The following is a 16927-nucleotide window of genomic DNA, read 5'->3' on the forward strand; positions in this document are numbered from 1 at the left end:
TCCTGATAAAAGAGCAATAAATTCTCTTTCTCTGAAAGATTTAGGTGTCCTGTGGCTGCTATCTCCCTGTGAGTCCTTTCTTTAAAAAAATATCTTACATAGCATAGTTTCTATTTTAACATTTTGTTATAACCCAAATCTATATTTAACACACTACTTAATAAAATTAATACAGCATAACTTTATAACACAGCAGATACAATATTCATTTCAATATTTGCGAAAAGCCAATCATAAAATACGCATTTTTCACAGGAGTCCTGCAAGTTTATTAAAATCAAAGAAGGAGAGAGTCCACTGGGACATATCCCCATGGGGTCTTTCTTGATATTTTGGAGGGTGCAGCCTCTCATTTTATCCCAAACTCCCGGTTGCATGTTGCCCTCTTCCTTTTCTCATTGTCTGAGGTACTAGGAAGGTAGAGCCTTCCCGAACTGCCTATTGCATATTCCCCCTTCAAAGTGTCATTTTATCCCAAAGTTCAGGCTTGTGCTGAGTCCCCCACTTGTCTGTTGCAGGAGTTGGGCTGTCTGGGCTCCATAACAAACCTGCTGCTTGAAGTTAGGGGAGAATTAAGACCCATTTCGAATATGTCAATCCATGGAATTGTTTGAAAAGACATTAGCACACATTTGCCCTATCAAGGCCTCCTGGCTTGTGTTTGTGTCCTGCCGCTGCAGCCCAGCATGTGCCCGGCATTTCCCCGAGCCCTACGAGCGCCTGCTCCAGCCGTGCCGCTCTCCACAGAGCGCCGGGGCCTAACCCGGAGCCCGCCGTCCGCAGCCGGCCCTCACGCCGTCCCCCGGGCCTGGGCAGCGGCCCCGGGCTGGGCGGGGAACAGGCCTCGCTCGCTCGCTGGGGCCGGCGGAAGTCACGGACACAAAGAAGGAATAAGGAACGAGCTGTGGATATGATGCTTGTGGCTAACCCCTCCTCTCCAAAGGCTTTCTTTCCATCTTCAAAAACTAGGTGCCCGGCGTTACCCTGCAGTTGGAAGTGGGCAGAACCTGTGATTCGACCTGATTCAGAGCTTGGTTCCTGAAAGAGTCTGTAATCCCCCCTTCCCCCGAGCCCTGTGCACAAGCTTTACTCCAGGTCTACAATTTGAAGGTATGGTGAGCACCCTGTAAAGGTAATACTCTGCTCAATTTTGCTCAATTAACAAAATGAAGATTTTGGTAATTTCAATACTTTGCTCAATTAACAAAATGAAGATTTTGTTAATCATACAGGAGATCCCAAATGTGGGCAGGATTCCCGATCCAGGGAATCATTAAAGATGTTAGGGGACTTGAAAGGATCAAAAATACTCTTTTTTATTTTTGGTTTTCAGAGATCTAGTGCATTTCCCACTATCACAGGAAGAGGGGAAGTGGTATCACTAATATAATTTGTCCTTTCAGATTTTACGTGAATCCAGGTTTTGTGAACAGACGTTCATACACTTCTGACATTCAAAAAGCAGCTTGCTCTCGGACTGTAAAGGAGCTGAAGTGCCTAAGGCAATATATTGGTTATGCCGCTGCTTTCTATCAATCTTTTACATATTCTCTGACAGCTATGCAAAATATATATTTTAACCAGAACTCAGTATGTAATTTTTTTGTGCTCGATGCCTGGTTGGTTAGACTGAGCAAGCACAACTTCTTTAAATTTCATTCTCTTTTCTGACACCACATTTCAAATTATTTTACTCGGAAAGTGCTAACAGACCTTCCCATCAAGTGGTTTTTGAAACAGTGTTTTAAACATGTGGATGAAACGCATATTCATATAAAACTTCATCCAAGGGAAGCATATAATGGAATTGAAGCCTTACTAAATAACCTTGTTTCTGCGTACCTAAATAAGATCCCCCAGAGAACACGTCTTTCCTGAGGCTCGTTCCCCTCTTTGGCAGTGCCCAAGCATGTTTCCGCTCCGAGGTGGACGAGTGGCCTCCCCGCACCTCGCCGGGATCGGGATCGTTCGTGGAGGCACTTGCTCTGCATTTTCTCTTCCCTGCTGCGATCAGAGGCAGCGGTGCCTTGTGGCCATCAGCAAGTGAGACGCTCCATTGCATAGGAGTGTTAGAGAGAACAGTCTAAATAATATTATATGTTAATAATGGATACTTTATTTGCTGGTTTTGTATCATTTAATTGCACAGCGTTGCAAGGGAACCAGCAATAGCACATTCACAGTGTGTAGCATAGTTGCCAGGATTTAAAGCTGCGTAATTCCCATGGGCTTCATTCCCATTGGTTAGCACTGGCTGTATGCTGGTGACCTGAGTGACATTGTAGCCCAAGGCATTTCTGCCCAGACACTCGCACGCTTTTCTCACCTCTTCACAGGGAACTAAACGAGCCTGCTGTGAGCACAACTGCAGATCAGAGAGGTAAGAGTGTGTTTGAGTGTGGAAAAGCACCGGAAAGAGGGGCAAATAAGTCAAAGGAGAGGGCACAAAGGTTTTCAGACCATCAGCTGGGATTCCTGAATTCTTGAAAGGCTGGCATTTTTTAGTCACTTTGTCATTCATATCTTCAAGTAAGAAGAGCCTGTAAGTCTGTCGGTTTAACCAATTTTACAGGGTTTGAGTTAACCTGGGATGAGGAGATGTCCAGAGCTGATCGCTAGCAGAGGTGCGAGGAGTGCAAGCATCAGGGAACAGGTTTCTTGTGCTCAGCATGCCCAGAGCTAAAGGAGAGGTCTGTTCTGTTGGTCCCCATGCTGGAGCCTCACCCTTCATGTTGCACTGCATTGACCGTCAGCAATGCTTAAAAAATATTTCAAAGCAGAGCAAAGTGTGCAAGATGCTGTTCCAGAGGCACTTCTTATCACTGTGCTAAAAGAGGGCTGAGCAGATAGTGCAGGTATCCTGGCAAATGTACACAATTCATGGGACCAAAGCAGAGCAGCAGCCTGGCAAGCAGATAAACACACTGCTGGTTTGCTTCCCAAGTTCTTCAGCCTGGTATGCTGTGATGAAGAGGAGTGGAATTTTCCATCTGGTTAATCAGACTTTGCATGCCATCCTGCTGTCTCCCCACCATCGATGCTTGCAGATGCCCATTTAGCTGCAGGCTATGAACGATGAGATTTCTCAGGGGCTTCTCCTAGGTCAGGAACAATCACTGGAAAAGTAGATCAGAGAGCTCACAGAGGAGGTGGCCTGATAAGCTGGGAACGTGCCTTCCCTTCGGCTCAGTTTCTGTAATGAGCTGAGAGATAGCTTGTGTTGCCTGTGTTGACAGCTTGCAGCCAGCACAGCACCACTCCAAGCTTTTCTGAGTAAGGACTTGAGACCCACATGCCTGCCTGAGCTCAGCCTAACACCTACAGGCATCCGGGGCCACCTCATGACACATATGCTTTATGACCCGTGAGAGGGGATGGGGAGAAAACTCCCTATGTGGGAATTTGGAAAGGATGCTTGGTTGGAGGCAAGAGTGATCCCATATACTGTGACTGCCTGTACATGTCTGTGCTGTGTGCTGGCACAGGACAGCCAGCTTGGAGCACCCTTCCCATCTATGGAGACCTTCCGAATCACAGCCCCGTACTGTCTGTGCATGCTGCCTGCATGGGCCAGGGAGATCCAGGCACCAGATCTGTGCAGTTTCAGTGGGTGAAGTGTGCTCAACAAATCCTTCTATAGCACCAAAGGGGGCAAACCAATCCCTGAGACACCAGCCCTGGAGAACTGTTTGAAGAGGTGGCCATGCTTCCCCCTGTAAGACTTCAAAGATGTAGCAGAAGTGGCAAATCTTATAAAGCTGAGCCTGTGCAACTGTTCATTTGAAAGCTGCTTTATTGACTTCAGACTGCATTAATATGTTAATATATTAATATATAAAAGAGTGATTTGTCAGAAATCTTGCTGACAGGACAAGATACAAAGATAGGCAGATAGCTACATATGCCTCTGGTATAAGATATCATTTGACGACAAAAGCAGTTTGGCAAGGAGATGCACATAAAGTCACCTGCAGTCTGAAAGAGGAGATCCTGTATCTTTCTGATACAGCTTCCAGGAGATACAGCCTTCCACAATGGGAAAGATTTGGAGATTCCTGCTGGATCAGGAAACCTTTGAGTTCTCCCCTTGGGGTCTTATGGCAAGGCTCTACCCCAAGGTGAACACATTTTGTCAAAATTAGGAGCCTAAGAAACATGGCAGAAGAGTGTCATTAATGGAGTGAAATAAAGTGTCTGAAGAGGAAGTTAGAGTGTGGTTTTTCTAGACAAAACTTGAGAGAATGAAATACAGTCCATGAGGAATGGTTGAAAGCAGATGGTTTTAGGGGATTCTGCAATGCAGTGAAGGAAAGCAAATGGGGTAGATTTCCTCTAGAGTTGTCTGCATTCTCTGAAGTCTTAGTCTCTGATACCTTAGGTGGTATCACTTAAATGACATATTACAATCAGACACTGTGTTGCAAGTGGAAGATACAATCATCCATTTAGATGAGCGAGGTATTTCCCGTATTGACGCCAGAAAAAGACATAGGGAAAAAAAATTTGAGCTTATAACAATGGGGCCAGCCATCACATGAAGAGCTGCAGCCCCTTCTGTAGATTTTCTAAGGTACAGCAAAATTTTAAGAAGTTGATCTTGCATAATTTATTTTTCCTGTACCCAGGGAGGGAAGGAAGATTTTAATTCTGGATTTTAATTCTTCTCCTTCCAGAAAGCCATTCAATAACAGGGTAGACTCCCTGTTATTGAATGGAAATCAAATTGCAAAATCAAACCCCAGAAGTCAACATAATGCTTCAGTCTGTAGTTTAAGATCTCGCTTGGAAGGAGAGGAAGAGGAACCATGTGAATCCATGCTGAGGGAAGTGGTGATTTGAGGGAGCATCTGGAAAAAACTTGGAGGTGCTGCTGTCCCAGTGACTGCTGCAGGATCATCCACCTTGATTCAGACTTTCATACCACAGACCTCATTTGCATCGTGTGTAACTCTGCCTGCCGGTGCTGTATGCATGAGTGTTTGCCTGTCCGTGGTGATTAAGCTTCAGCCTCTTGGTGTGTCAATGTCAGCATTACCATAAGCATTAGTAGCTTCCGTTCAACTCCTCTACAGCAGCAGCTGACTGCTTCTTCATAGTGATTATGCATCATTTCCAGGGTCAGGTAGACCCAGGCTTATATAATTTGCCTGAAACTGTGGTGAATTCATGACCACCAGAAGACAGTAATGCAGGTTCTAAAATTTCTTTAAAATAGTATATTCTACTTAAAAGAAAATTAATTAAAACAGGGCTATTCCTGTCCTGAAAAAGGAGGTCAGATTAGATGATCACACATGGTCCCTTTTGTCCTTGTAATACATATACAAATACACAGCATTGGGTGCTGTTGGAGAAGAGCACAATGCCAATGGTAATACGATATGTAGAATGTTAAATCCAAGTTAAATCTGGACAAATATATTATCAGAGCAGCAGAGCAGCCTTTCCATCCTGTTTTCCCAGCTCAGAGGAGGCAGACACCCCATAGCAGTATCAGACAAGCTACTTAAAGCAACAGAAAGGCTTTATGACGTCCTCTGGTTTGTACAACTTATCAATAGAGGATGCCCAAATGAAAGTGACATGCTGTTGTTGCAAAATCATGCAAGTTATTCCCCTGAAATAATGAATTGCTAGTTCAGACATTTCAGTCTATTGGCATGGAATAAGGCGTATATGAAAGGTCCTCTATTGCAGAGTCTTAGCCACAGGAATAAACCATGCTCAGAACAAATAATAATTGTGTCCACTACTGTTCATAAGAGTGTTGCTGCTACTGCCAGTGATTGTTTGCTTTTTTTTTTAAATTGCTTGGCTACATCAAACAATATAGTGTAACCTAAACATAGCTCCTGTCAACACAGCTGTTCTTCCAGTTTTGGCCTTCCTACTACCATGGTTGTCCTATGGGATAACAGCACTCTCTACTGAAGATTCTTGGGTTGCCAGGGAGCTTCTAATATCACTCAAGCCAGAAACTGTTCCAGAGTGATTGCTTCCAACACAATAATCTTTGCTTCTTAAGAACCCAACTCTTATTCTTGGGTGGGATTCCCTTCTCTCTAACCATTCTTTGTTACCTCATCATCACCCACCTGTGGTGGCAGGGAGTCTGGGGAGTTAGGGAAGAGCAGCAGGAAAGTGCTGCTGAGGAGGGAACAGAGCAATGAAAAGACAAAGTGAGGAAAACTACAAAGGTGAATAACCCAAGCTCACTAGAGATAAGTCTAGGTGCGCTGTGCTGATGTCAGAGAGATGGTGTGCTAGTGAGATCCTTCAGACTGTAATCTCCATGCTTGGGGAAGGGATGGAGATTGAAGTGGCAGCAAAGAAGCAAGGGTTATTGATGGGTTAGAAACCATGGAATCATCTGAGAATGGTCACACAGGAATTAGGGCTTCTCCCTCCAGAAAGATGGTGGGATCAACAGGCCAACTGACGTGCACCTACACCAGTACCCACAGCGTGGACAACAAACAGGAGGAGCTGGAAGCTATGGTGCAGCTGAAAAACTATGGCATAGTTGCCATCACAGAGGCATGGTGGGATAACTCACATGACTGGAGTGCTGCAATGGGTGGCTGTAGACTTCTCAGAAGGGACAGGCAAGAAAGGGGAACTGTTGTGGTAAAGCTGTGTGTGAGGGAGTGGTTTGACTGCCTCAAGATTAATGATGGCAATTGATGCCACAGGACTTTTGCTTTTTATATATATTTAATATATTTATAGCTTTGTAGACTATTGTTTTATTATATAGTTATATAGTTTCATAGTTTACTTCAGTACTTTTCCAGTACTCTGTTAAAACAGATACATTCCTGGAATCCTATTCTAATCTTACTTCAGTGAACCAAGGCCGTTCTTCTGCTTTCCTATGTATGTAGACTTAAACAATGTGGGCCTAGAACCAAGAGGGGAGGCTTCAGTAGGAGGCTAAACCAAGGGGGGAATTAACTTCTTATTGGGGATTCTTGTCAACTATCCTAATATGCTAAACTTATAAAAGTGTCATAGCCCTATATCACATGTGCATTTCAGTGTGCATTCTGCTGTGCATTTTGGGCTGATAAAGGCATCTCAATGATAAGGTTGAATGCTTATGTTTATGGTTAAGGGGGAATGTCAATTACTGTCATAGACTGACCAACCAGGAAGAAGAGGCAGACAAAACCTTCTATAAGCAGCTGGAAAAATCCCCACAATCACTGGTCCTTGTTCTTGTGTGGGACTTCAGCTTAACCAGATGTCTGCTGGAAATACAACACAGTGGAGAGGAAAGAGTCTGTGAGGTTCCTGAAGTGCACGGGAGAGAACTGCCTGACGCAGCTGGAAAGTGAGACAACGGGGAAGGCGCCCTGCTGGACTTGGTGTTTGTGAGCAGGGATGGACTGGGGGGACGTGACAGCTGAGGCCATCCGGACACGGCGATGATGAAGTGACAGAGGTTTTGATATTGGAGAAATAAGGAAGGAGGACAGCAGGACTGCCACCCTGGACTTCTGGAGAGCAGACTTGGGTCTGTTTAGGAGACTGAGAGCCCCTTGGGAAGCAGTCCTGAGGGGCAGAGGGGTCCAGGAAGGCTGGACACTTTTCAAGAAGGAAATCTTCAAGGCACAAGAACAGGCTGTCCCCATGTGCTGAAAGACAAGCTGGTGAGGAGGACACTGGCCTGGCTGAACAGAGAAATTTGGCTGGAACTTAGGGAGGAAAAGAGCATTTATCACCTCTGGAAAAAGGGACAGGGAACTCAGGAGGACTTATGAGGATGTTGGGAGGTTAGGCAGGGAGAAAGTTAGAAGGGCCAAAGCCCAGCTAGAAATTTATCTGTCCCATGCTGTAAAAGATAACAAAAAGTGTTTCTATAGATCCATCCGCAATAGGAAGGCCAAGGAGAATCTCCATCCCTTATTGGATGTGGTGAGAAGCATCGCTACAAAGGATGAGGAAGAAGCTGAAGTACTTAATGCCTTCTTTGCCTCAGTCTTTAATAGCAAGAACGGTTGTCCTGAGGGTAGCCTGAACTAGAAGACAGAGATGGGGAGCAGAATCAAGACCCTGAAATCCAAGAGTGAATGGCCTGTAACCTGCTATGCCACGTAGACCAGCACAAGTGCAAGAGTACAGCAGGAGGTGGCGAAAGAGCTCACCAAGCCACGTGTTTTACCAGCAGTTCCCAATCAGCCAGAGAGGTCCTAAGTCACTGGAAGTCAGCAAATGTGAGGCACACATATAAGGATTGGGAGAAGGATCCAGTGAACTACAGGCCAGTCAGTGTAATGAAGTAGATCATCTTAAGCTGTCACATGGCATATGTAGGACAACCAGGGTATCAGGCTCAGCCAGCATGGGTTTATGAAAGGCAGGTCCTGGTTGACCTCCTTCTATGACAAGGTGACTGTTTAATGGATGGGGGAAAAGCTGTGCATGTTGTACACCTCAACCTTAATAAAGCTTTTGACACTGTTTCCCACTGTATTCTGGAGAAACTGTCCGCTCATGGCCTGGACAGGTGTGCTCTTTATGGGTAAAAGCTGTCTGGACATCTGAACCAAGAGAGTGCTGGAGAATAGAGTCACATCCAGCTGGAACCAGTGGTGTTCTCCAGGGCTTAGTTTTAGGCTCAGTCCTGTTTAAAGTTTTCATCAATGATCTGGACAAGGGGATCAAGGACACCCTCAGTCATTTCACAGATGACACCAAGCTGAGTGGGATGTTGATTTGCTGGAGGGCAGGAATGCTCTGCAGAGGCAATTTGACAGGCTGGATCAATGGGCCAAGGCCAACAAGGCAAAGGGCCGGGCCCTGCCCTTGGGTCACAAAACCCCGTGGGACAATCCAGGTTTGGGGTAGAGTGGCTGGAAAGCTGCCTGGTGGAGAAGGACCTGGGGGTGCTGGTCAACAGTGGCTGAACTTGAGCCCAAGTGTGCCCAGGTGGCCAAGAAGGCCAATGGCACCTGGCCTGTACCAGCCAGTGTGGCTGCAGGACCAGGGCAGTGACTGTCCCTCTGTGTTAGGCACTGGTGAGGCCCCACACCAAGTCCTGGCTTCAGTTTTTGGCCCTTCACCCCAAGAAGTCACTGAAGGGCTGGAGCATGTCCAGAGAAGGGAACAGAGCTGGGGAAGGGTCTGGAGCACAAGGCTGATAAGGAGCAGCTGAGGGAGCTGGGGGGCCTCAGCCTGGAGAAAAGGAGGCTCAGGGTGACCTTACCACTGTCTACATCACCCTCACTGGAAAGTGGAGCCGGGTAGGGGTTGGGCTCTCTTCCTGGGGAACAAGGGACAGGACAGTAGCAAATGGCATCAAGCTGCATCAGGTGAGGTTTAGACTGGAAAAAATTCTTCACTGAAAGGGCTGTCCAGCTGTGTCACAGCTACCCAGGGCAGTGGTGGAGTCTCCATCCCTGCAGGGATTTAACAGCCGTGTGGATGTGGCACTCGCGGGCATGGGTTAGCAGTGGGCTTGGCAATGCTGAGGGAATGGCTGAGCTTGATGATCTCAGAGGGCTTTTTCAAACTGAATGATATCATGGAGACCATGGAAAAAAAAAAACACCTAAGGTTTGATCCTCACTATTTGAAAGCGTGACTCAGAAGGAATGGAGTTAGATCAGACAAGGCAGGAGAAGAAGGGGTAAGGTCAGATGGCATTCATGTCACTCTATTGTGGGTATTCACGTAACATGCTGGTCTGAAAGGCCTCTTCCTGAGCAGATAGCAGTTTTTGGAAATAATGGTCTGGAGAAAGGGACAGTCTTCGTATGTACACTGCTTTCTTCTGCCTCTGTGGCAAGGCACATCCAGCTTGTGCTGTATTGAAGTCCATTCTTCTCCACAGCAGGAAAATCTCTTATTGGAAGATTTTGCCTGAGTTTCAAGAAGAAATAATGTATTTGTAAGGGCAATCCATGGGAGTCATGCTGCCTGTCATTCTGGCAGAGTGTATTTCATAGTGCTTCAGAGGGTGTACAAAGATGGGCCCTGATAAATGCTTCTACCCACTATGAATTCACTTGCATTGCACTCTCTAAAGAGAGTCTTTAGAGCAGCCCGAGCAATTGGGCACATGTAGAATTCAGCTGTCCAAACTTATAAGTGGTGCAAGAAAACTTACTAGAGTAATAAAGAAGAATGTCATATAGGTATAAATAGTTATGTAATAGTTAAAAATGCCAAAAACACACAGAGAAGGCGCCTCTGGTATGTTGCTGAAACAGACTGATTTTCCAGCTGCTGTGACAAAGAACATAAATCTTGTGCTGATATTCAGCCAGGCAGCTGATGACTGTTGGCATCTTCACTGAAACTCCACTCTGCACAGAAACTGCAACAGTGCAGTGGAGAGAGCTGCTAAACCTGGGAGTCTGAGTGCCAGGGAGGCCAGTTGTGTAGTGGAAAGCACAGCCAACCACAGGCTGCAAGAGGCAGAGCAGAGGTGGGAAGGAAGGAGAGATGCAGCCTGATCATGGAAAGGAAGAAAGGAAAAGGCAGTACCACATTGGCATTGGAATTGTGTCTGTGCAGCATAAGCAGTGGAAGAACGCTGCATTCCCAAGTCATGGGAAAAACACAATACAGTAGAATAATACAGTAAAATAAATGTACAAATACAATAAGGCAAGTGATAATAAAAAGGTTTTAAGAAAGAACTTGTTTGTGACATCAAACCTGAATCAAGTCTCAAGTAGCTCAGGGAGAACAACTGCTAGTTTGTAGTGCAGCAGACAAGCACGCGGCTGGGAGGAAGAGTCAGAGGTAGATTAGGGCATGGAAGAAAATCAAAATGACTCCTCACCCCTCTTTTCATGCTATGCAAATCAGGTGAGTTTCCACCAGGGAACCTCTCAGGATGGGAGCAGGGGGTTTATTTCACAGTGGCAGTGGCAGTTCAGTTTCTCAAACTGTTTGAAAAAAATGGTGGTTTTGAAAAGTCAGGCATCAGAGTAACCGCTATAAGAATCTGCAGTTTGCAATGGCTGTGCCTGTATAGTGATTTAAAGGGATTGCTAAAAAAAAAAAAGTACATAACAAATCACACAAACTCCCAATGCAGAACTCCTAGGAGTGTGCCACACAAGTTCCCAGTTTCCCAGTGTACCTGGAAGAAGCAGGGAGCATGAACTGGGATTCAAAATAGCTAAAATGCCTCAGTCACACATACTCTCAGTAGAGTCAAGAAGAAAATGAGGGCACTTTAGAATGACAGAAACTTCAGCAATTCACAAAACTTTGTCTCACTCATCAGCTGAACCTACCCAGGCAAAATTTGGGGGTAATAATTTTTGTCACTGGATACACAATTTTTTAGCCTCACTGTCTTTGTTTTGTTGTCCCATCAGAAATTCTAACCAAATGTCTTGGCAGGTGCTGTCAGTGAGAACAACATCACATGCTCTTTCTCTTTTAGGGCCCTGTTCTCCTTGGCCCTTGCTCCTCCCTCCAGGCTGCGTGCAGGAAAATTCACCATAGCAGCTTGGCTACATGGGGACATGCAGAGCATCATGAGACCTTGAAATCTATAAAAAATGAGGTAAAAAAATTATGAGAGGCACTCACATGAAGAAAAACTGCAGCTCAGGTAGGAGTAGATTTACATCAGTCTGATCCAAACCAAAATATTTATTTACATTTATGAATTTTCATAAGCTTCATGTATGGTAAGAGTTGAAATTTTGACTTTTTGTTTAAAAATAGGGCAAAAATAGATGTTGAGAGATTGGTATTTCCCATAGGAAGGAAATTCCATTATTTGAGTAGCTCTGTGAAACATGAAGGAAGTTCATTTGCAGAAAGTCTGCTAACTTGTAATGAAGGTCACAGCTGCATAATTGGACTCCGTTCCCAGGGCCAGTGAGCAATGCAGGAGAAAGAATTAATACCAACCCCCAAATTAAGGTTACTGTAACAAGGAGAACAAGACTATAGAATTGCAAAATCCAGGGAGGGGAGGGCTGTAGGATTGCTTAACACAAAAAGAAATCACATCTTTCCTCACAACAATTAGCAGCAAGGAATATCCCAGTGGCTTTTTACACTCCAGCAGAAAGTATCCATGTCCTAGGACAGGTCTAGGTATGGATGGTCCATATCCATCCTCCCAGTCACCACATGTTCAGTTGACAGGGCTGTGACAGTTACCTGCCATTCACTACATCATGGTCCTGAATGTTTTTTTTCCAGCAGTTCAGAAAAATTAAGTGCTTTCAAAAGACTGATATGCAAAGTGCTTGCTGGAAGCCAGGAAAGTCGTGGGACAGTGGATGCAACCATCTGCTTGTGTTTTGTGTCCTAGCCCCACAGCCTCAACGCCTCCTCCAGACTGTGTGTCCAAACTGGACACTCTAACTGCATTCCAACAGAGACTGACATGGGAGATTTACCATTATGAGTCAACTCTTAGCCCATTTATAGGTGTTTTGCTTTTTAAAGATCCAATAGAAATTAGTCTTTCTTAAAAAGTAGAAGTGATAAAGGACTTGTTCTGCTGGACCTGCAAACCTGTCCTTTAGACACACAAGCCCTTTGTCAAAATTTGTCTCAAGAGTTATTTGCCCAGAACTTCACTCATTTAGGATCTGGGTCTTTCCAATTTGGGCAGAGATACTGATGCTGTCTGGATTTATACCTTTCTTTCTTTTATATATTTTCTGTATTCTTTACACATATATTTGTAGCTTTGTAGTCTATTATTGTAACTTAGTTTCAATATTTTCCTAGGCAGAAAGACAAAACAAATTCTAGTACCTTTATGCTGTCTTGTTTCTCCTTAGAAACCAAGGTTGAAACCAGCTCTTTGAGACATATTCTTATAAACAGGGCTTGGTTCTTATCTGAGGGAGGAGGATTTAGATGGTGCTAGAGCTAGGGAGCATTACTTTATGGAGTGTACTTCTAATTGGGAGAGGGTCTTGTCAGATATATTAATTTGCAGAATCTATAAAAATGGTACATGTGTTACTTGGGGCAAGCATCTTCAGCATTTTTCACCTAATGGATTGTGGACCTAAGGTTCCTTATATAAACATGCGCCTTTTTTATCATCCTGTGTCTGGCTTCTGTTTCTAGGACTAGAGAAAAGGGCATCAATACAGACCGAGGATGTATCTAAGGATGGAAAGGGTGCAAAACAGCCCTGTCCCTATGTAATACATTTTGTCTACTTGTGGAATTAGCTGAAATAATTCTGAAAGATGCTCAGTGGAGGAAATTTCCAGGGAGCTGATTTTGGAAAGCTGTTTCCCATCAAGCCCCTCCTTTATCTTCAAGCAGCTGTGCAAGGATGGCATCAGAACACCCTCTGGAAGGTTACTCCATGACAGGAGGTGCAGTTGCCATGTCTTTTGTCATTGCCTCTCACAAGGTGACGTTGTGAGTTTCCTTTTTACCCATTGTTGAAAACTTAGAGCATAATGTGGCCTCTGATGTGGATGATCAAGTGGGCCTGGCACTCCTAGAATGAGGAGAGACTTGGGAGAGTTAGCTGACCATGGAGTTTGTACCCAAGGATTGCTCTACCCTGGAAAGACTGCCTAGGCATCAGGCAGCTCCGTCCTGAGGGAGCAGAGCTCTTCACCTCCTCCATAGCTTCAGGCTGCTGCTCTGTGTCCTATTTAATAACTTTAAGTTGCCTGGAAATTGCCACAGGTACAAGTCAAAATATGGAAAAAGTTACCAAAAGAGAAGGTTTAAGGCACTTGTCACTGCAAGTATGGCTTTAAAAGGCCTATGGGTGCTAACCAGGAGATTAAAAACCAGGGCAGGAATTAAGAGAGATTCTAGGAGCCAAGCTGGACTTCAGGCATAGGAGGTGGAAAGGACAACCATTCAGTGTTAGCTAAACACTGCTGCCTGAGGTGGAACCAGGCAATAGAACAGCATTTGAGGGGTGGCCAAGTGTGCAGCTGCTGTGCCACTCTGGGTAGCACCAGAAATGCATTAGTCCCACATAGGAGTGCTCTGCTACAGGTCATCAGCCCCCAGCAGTTCCAACAGTGCTGTCAGGAGCTCTTCTGCCAGAGCAGCTTCTGGCCAAGCTATGTGAGAAGCAGGGGCATGAGGAATAGGAGATGCCCTTTCTCTGGGACTGCCTCAGCAATGACCAATGTGAACCATCAGAAGAAGCAAAGAAAATCAACCATGTGCCAGGTTGGGCCACCACAATCAGTCTCCCTGTACGTCTGCGGCTGGACTGCTTCTCAGCCACATCTCTGCAGGGTTTTGGTATGTGGTACACGCAGAACACACCTATTCCCCAAAACTAGAAGCATTAATTTGGGAATAAAAATATTTTCTTCAGCAGCCCATTCCAATATGTGTTTTTCTGGAAAGACGACTGAAACCTTGCAGGGCACAGTACTTGAATTTACAGTCCCCAGCTGACACTTGCATGACCTGAGATGTTCTTGAACTTTCAATAAGAAGATTAGAATCATTAGCCATGGAATCATGTGAAGACCAAGCAATTTATTGGGTTCAGAGAGTGTGTCCTTGTCTCTTAATGCAGCAATGCCTTGTGTCTGGAGCAAGTTTAAACAAGGGAGAATGACAGACACAGTCATGACTCCAAATGACTCATTGAGCAAAGTCCCATCTAATCACCATCCTGACTTATGGTTGCACTCAATAATTTTAAAGTTCTTTTCAAACCTAAACAATTCTATGATCAATGTCTGAAAAAGCCATTTGGTGCTGGGAGTTGCTGTCTAACCTGGGCTGAAGAGGTCCAGTTCTCCTCTTCCTACAGCTGATGAGGACACAGATTTGGGGGGATTTAATTTCCAGCATCATCTATAAAGTGAACATGATGCTTTGCCTTTGACCTATGCCTGACTAGATGAGTTCAAACTCTGTGGCAAGCTCCAGCTGCAGACACAACATATCAGCTTTGGTATGCCAAAGCCAGAGCACACAGCAAAATCCCTACACTGGGGCCACCTGAATTAAGGAGAAGGCTACTTTCATTAAACAACTATGTCCATGGTGAATCATGTGTCTGGTAGGACTAGAAACAGAGGTGCTGTTGTAACTTTAATGCTGTGGCTTGATTTTTGGATATAATTTTTCACTCTGCCACATTCAGAGGCCAGAGTGGGCTCTGTGGTGTTCACACCTGTAACGTGACTTGTAGTTTTGACATAGCGCGTTGATCAAAATTTTGAAATGTGGGACTTTTATCTAAGAGACTGCATCAGGAATCAATATTTAAGAAGCCAGTGAGCAGTGGAAGTTTCGCCTGCTTCCTTGGAAGCAGAGTCTGTTTCCCTGACAGACTCTACAGCTATTGTATTTCCTTTGCATGCTCAGTGAACTGATTCCTCCATAAGATGTGCCTAATACATTGAAGAGAAGCTGCAGCAGTTTGGCTGAGGCACAGACACATGTCTATCCCCTAAGGCTGGTCTGGACAAACCACAGGAGTGTCTGGACCTCAGAGGTCCTGTACACACAGACTGGACCAGTGAAGGACCTGCCTGTCCAATACTCAGCTGTTGCTGCTGGATGCATGCAGCCTCCCTTGTGGAAGGAACCCTTGTAAGGGCAGGAATGGAATGGGGATGAGATTTGATTTTCATTTAACAGCTGCCTTGCTCTCTGTTATTGCTAGCTCTCCTTGAAGCTTGTGTGAGGAGGCAGAAGAAAGTGCATACCCACTGGTACTGTGAAACCCAATAAGGGCTCTATGAAACCTCCTGATGACAGGTGCTTTCTGTGCTCTGGTCTGGTGCAATCATCAAAGATTTTTTCTGTCTCCTCCTACATGCCACTCCCCCACCCCTTTCTGCCATGTATCCTGAGCATATACAGTCTTCCTTTCCTCTCTCAGGAGGTATTGCTCAGAGGTCTCTGCTAACACTGTACTTTGCAAGGGAGAAAATCCTGCTTCCTGCCTTTGAAAGAATTAAAGAACAAAACAACGCAGAATAATCCCCCAAGACGAAAACTACTTGCTTCCCTCTGTGCTTGGCAACCTGCACTGGTTCCAGGTGAGTGGTTTTATCAGTGAATCTGAATGCATGAATAAGAGTGATGCCAGTACCAGGGGCTGAAGCAGGGAAGGAGATTTCCTCGGGCATCTGCATGACAGTGGCAGGGATAGCTCTCATCTGCTTTAGGACAGGGAGCTGCCCAGTGGGGGGTGCTCTAAAAATGGGACTCTGTGTCTTGGCTTGGGGTTAAATGCCTGGTGGGAAGCTTGAGCGAGACAACCTTATCACAGGACCTTGGCATGAGTAGGGAGCATTGTGGAGAGTGGCACTTGTCCCTCCAGTATTGTACTTAGGTCCCAAACCCACTGCTCCACTGGTGATCACTGACATTGTAGAGCTCAACTGGGCTGAAATTCCTGCCTATTGTAGACTCCTCTCCCTTTAGCTGGTGCTCTCTCACAGAGATGGGCCAGTGGCCGGGCCCTGAACAGATCTGTTCTCTTCCTGGGTCCATTGTTGTGGTAGGAGTTGTCTGGGAGGTAGCTTGCTGACAGGCATCAAGAACGAGAAATGCCCTACTGAGCAGAAAGCCCTTCCAGAGACTGCTTTAGCAATGCAAAGATGGCTGAGTTGGGCTTATGAATGGAAATTTTCAACATAGGCTCTTTGGTTGCACTGCTTTCAGCTTTCCCTTCCCAAGGGCAAGCAATGGGCCAGGCTGCAAAGGATCTAATAGCATGAGGGGTGAGGATGCCTCCAGCCAAGGGGAGTCTATGAACCCTGTGAGGATAAAGATCCTGGTCCTCAGGACTGAAAAAAAAAGCCCAGGCAATAGCACAATAGCTGGATTTAATGCTCTTGATCACGGGCACTGAGCTATCGATGAGGGGATGTCAGGTGGGAGTGGGGACATCTGCCCCTCCTTTGCCATCTTTGTAAAGAGAATCCCCACAAAGAACCTCTTTTTACTCAGCTGGCAGTAGGGGGACTGTAGCTTCCCACTC

The 16927-nt window shown here is 45.4% G+C and overlaps 1 protein-coding gene across 10 annotated transcripts in view; it reads left to right on the forward strand.

Annotated features, from left to right (window-relative positions):
- The first annotated feature begins 879 nt into the window (after positions 1 to 879).
- The window catches only part of LOC134420591 (excitatory amino acid transporter 4-like), a 38916-nt gene continuing 22868 nt past the window's right edge, over positions 880 to 16927 (forward strand). For 2 of the 10 annotated variants that reach the window (XM_063160754.1, XM_063160755.1), the window contains exon 1: positions 882 to 1110. The gene's annotated coding sequence lies outside the window, so the exon portion shown is untranslated. Of the gene's footprint in view, positions 1111 to 2220; positions 2381 to 11404; positions 11528 to 15820; positions 15981 to 16927 lie in introns of those variants that run through there. The other 8 variants (XM_063160751.1, XM_063160750.1, XM_063160749.1 and 5 more) reach the window with 8 other exon arrangements.

Source organism: Melospiza melodia, chromosome 7 (genome assembly GCF_035770615.1).
Source record: "Melospiza melodia melodia isolate bMelMel2 chromosome 7, bMelMel2.pri, whole genome shotgun sequence".
NCBI lineage: Eukaryota > Metazoa > Chordata > Aves > Passeriformes > Passerellidae > Melospiza > Melospiza melodia.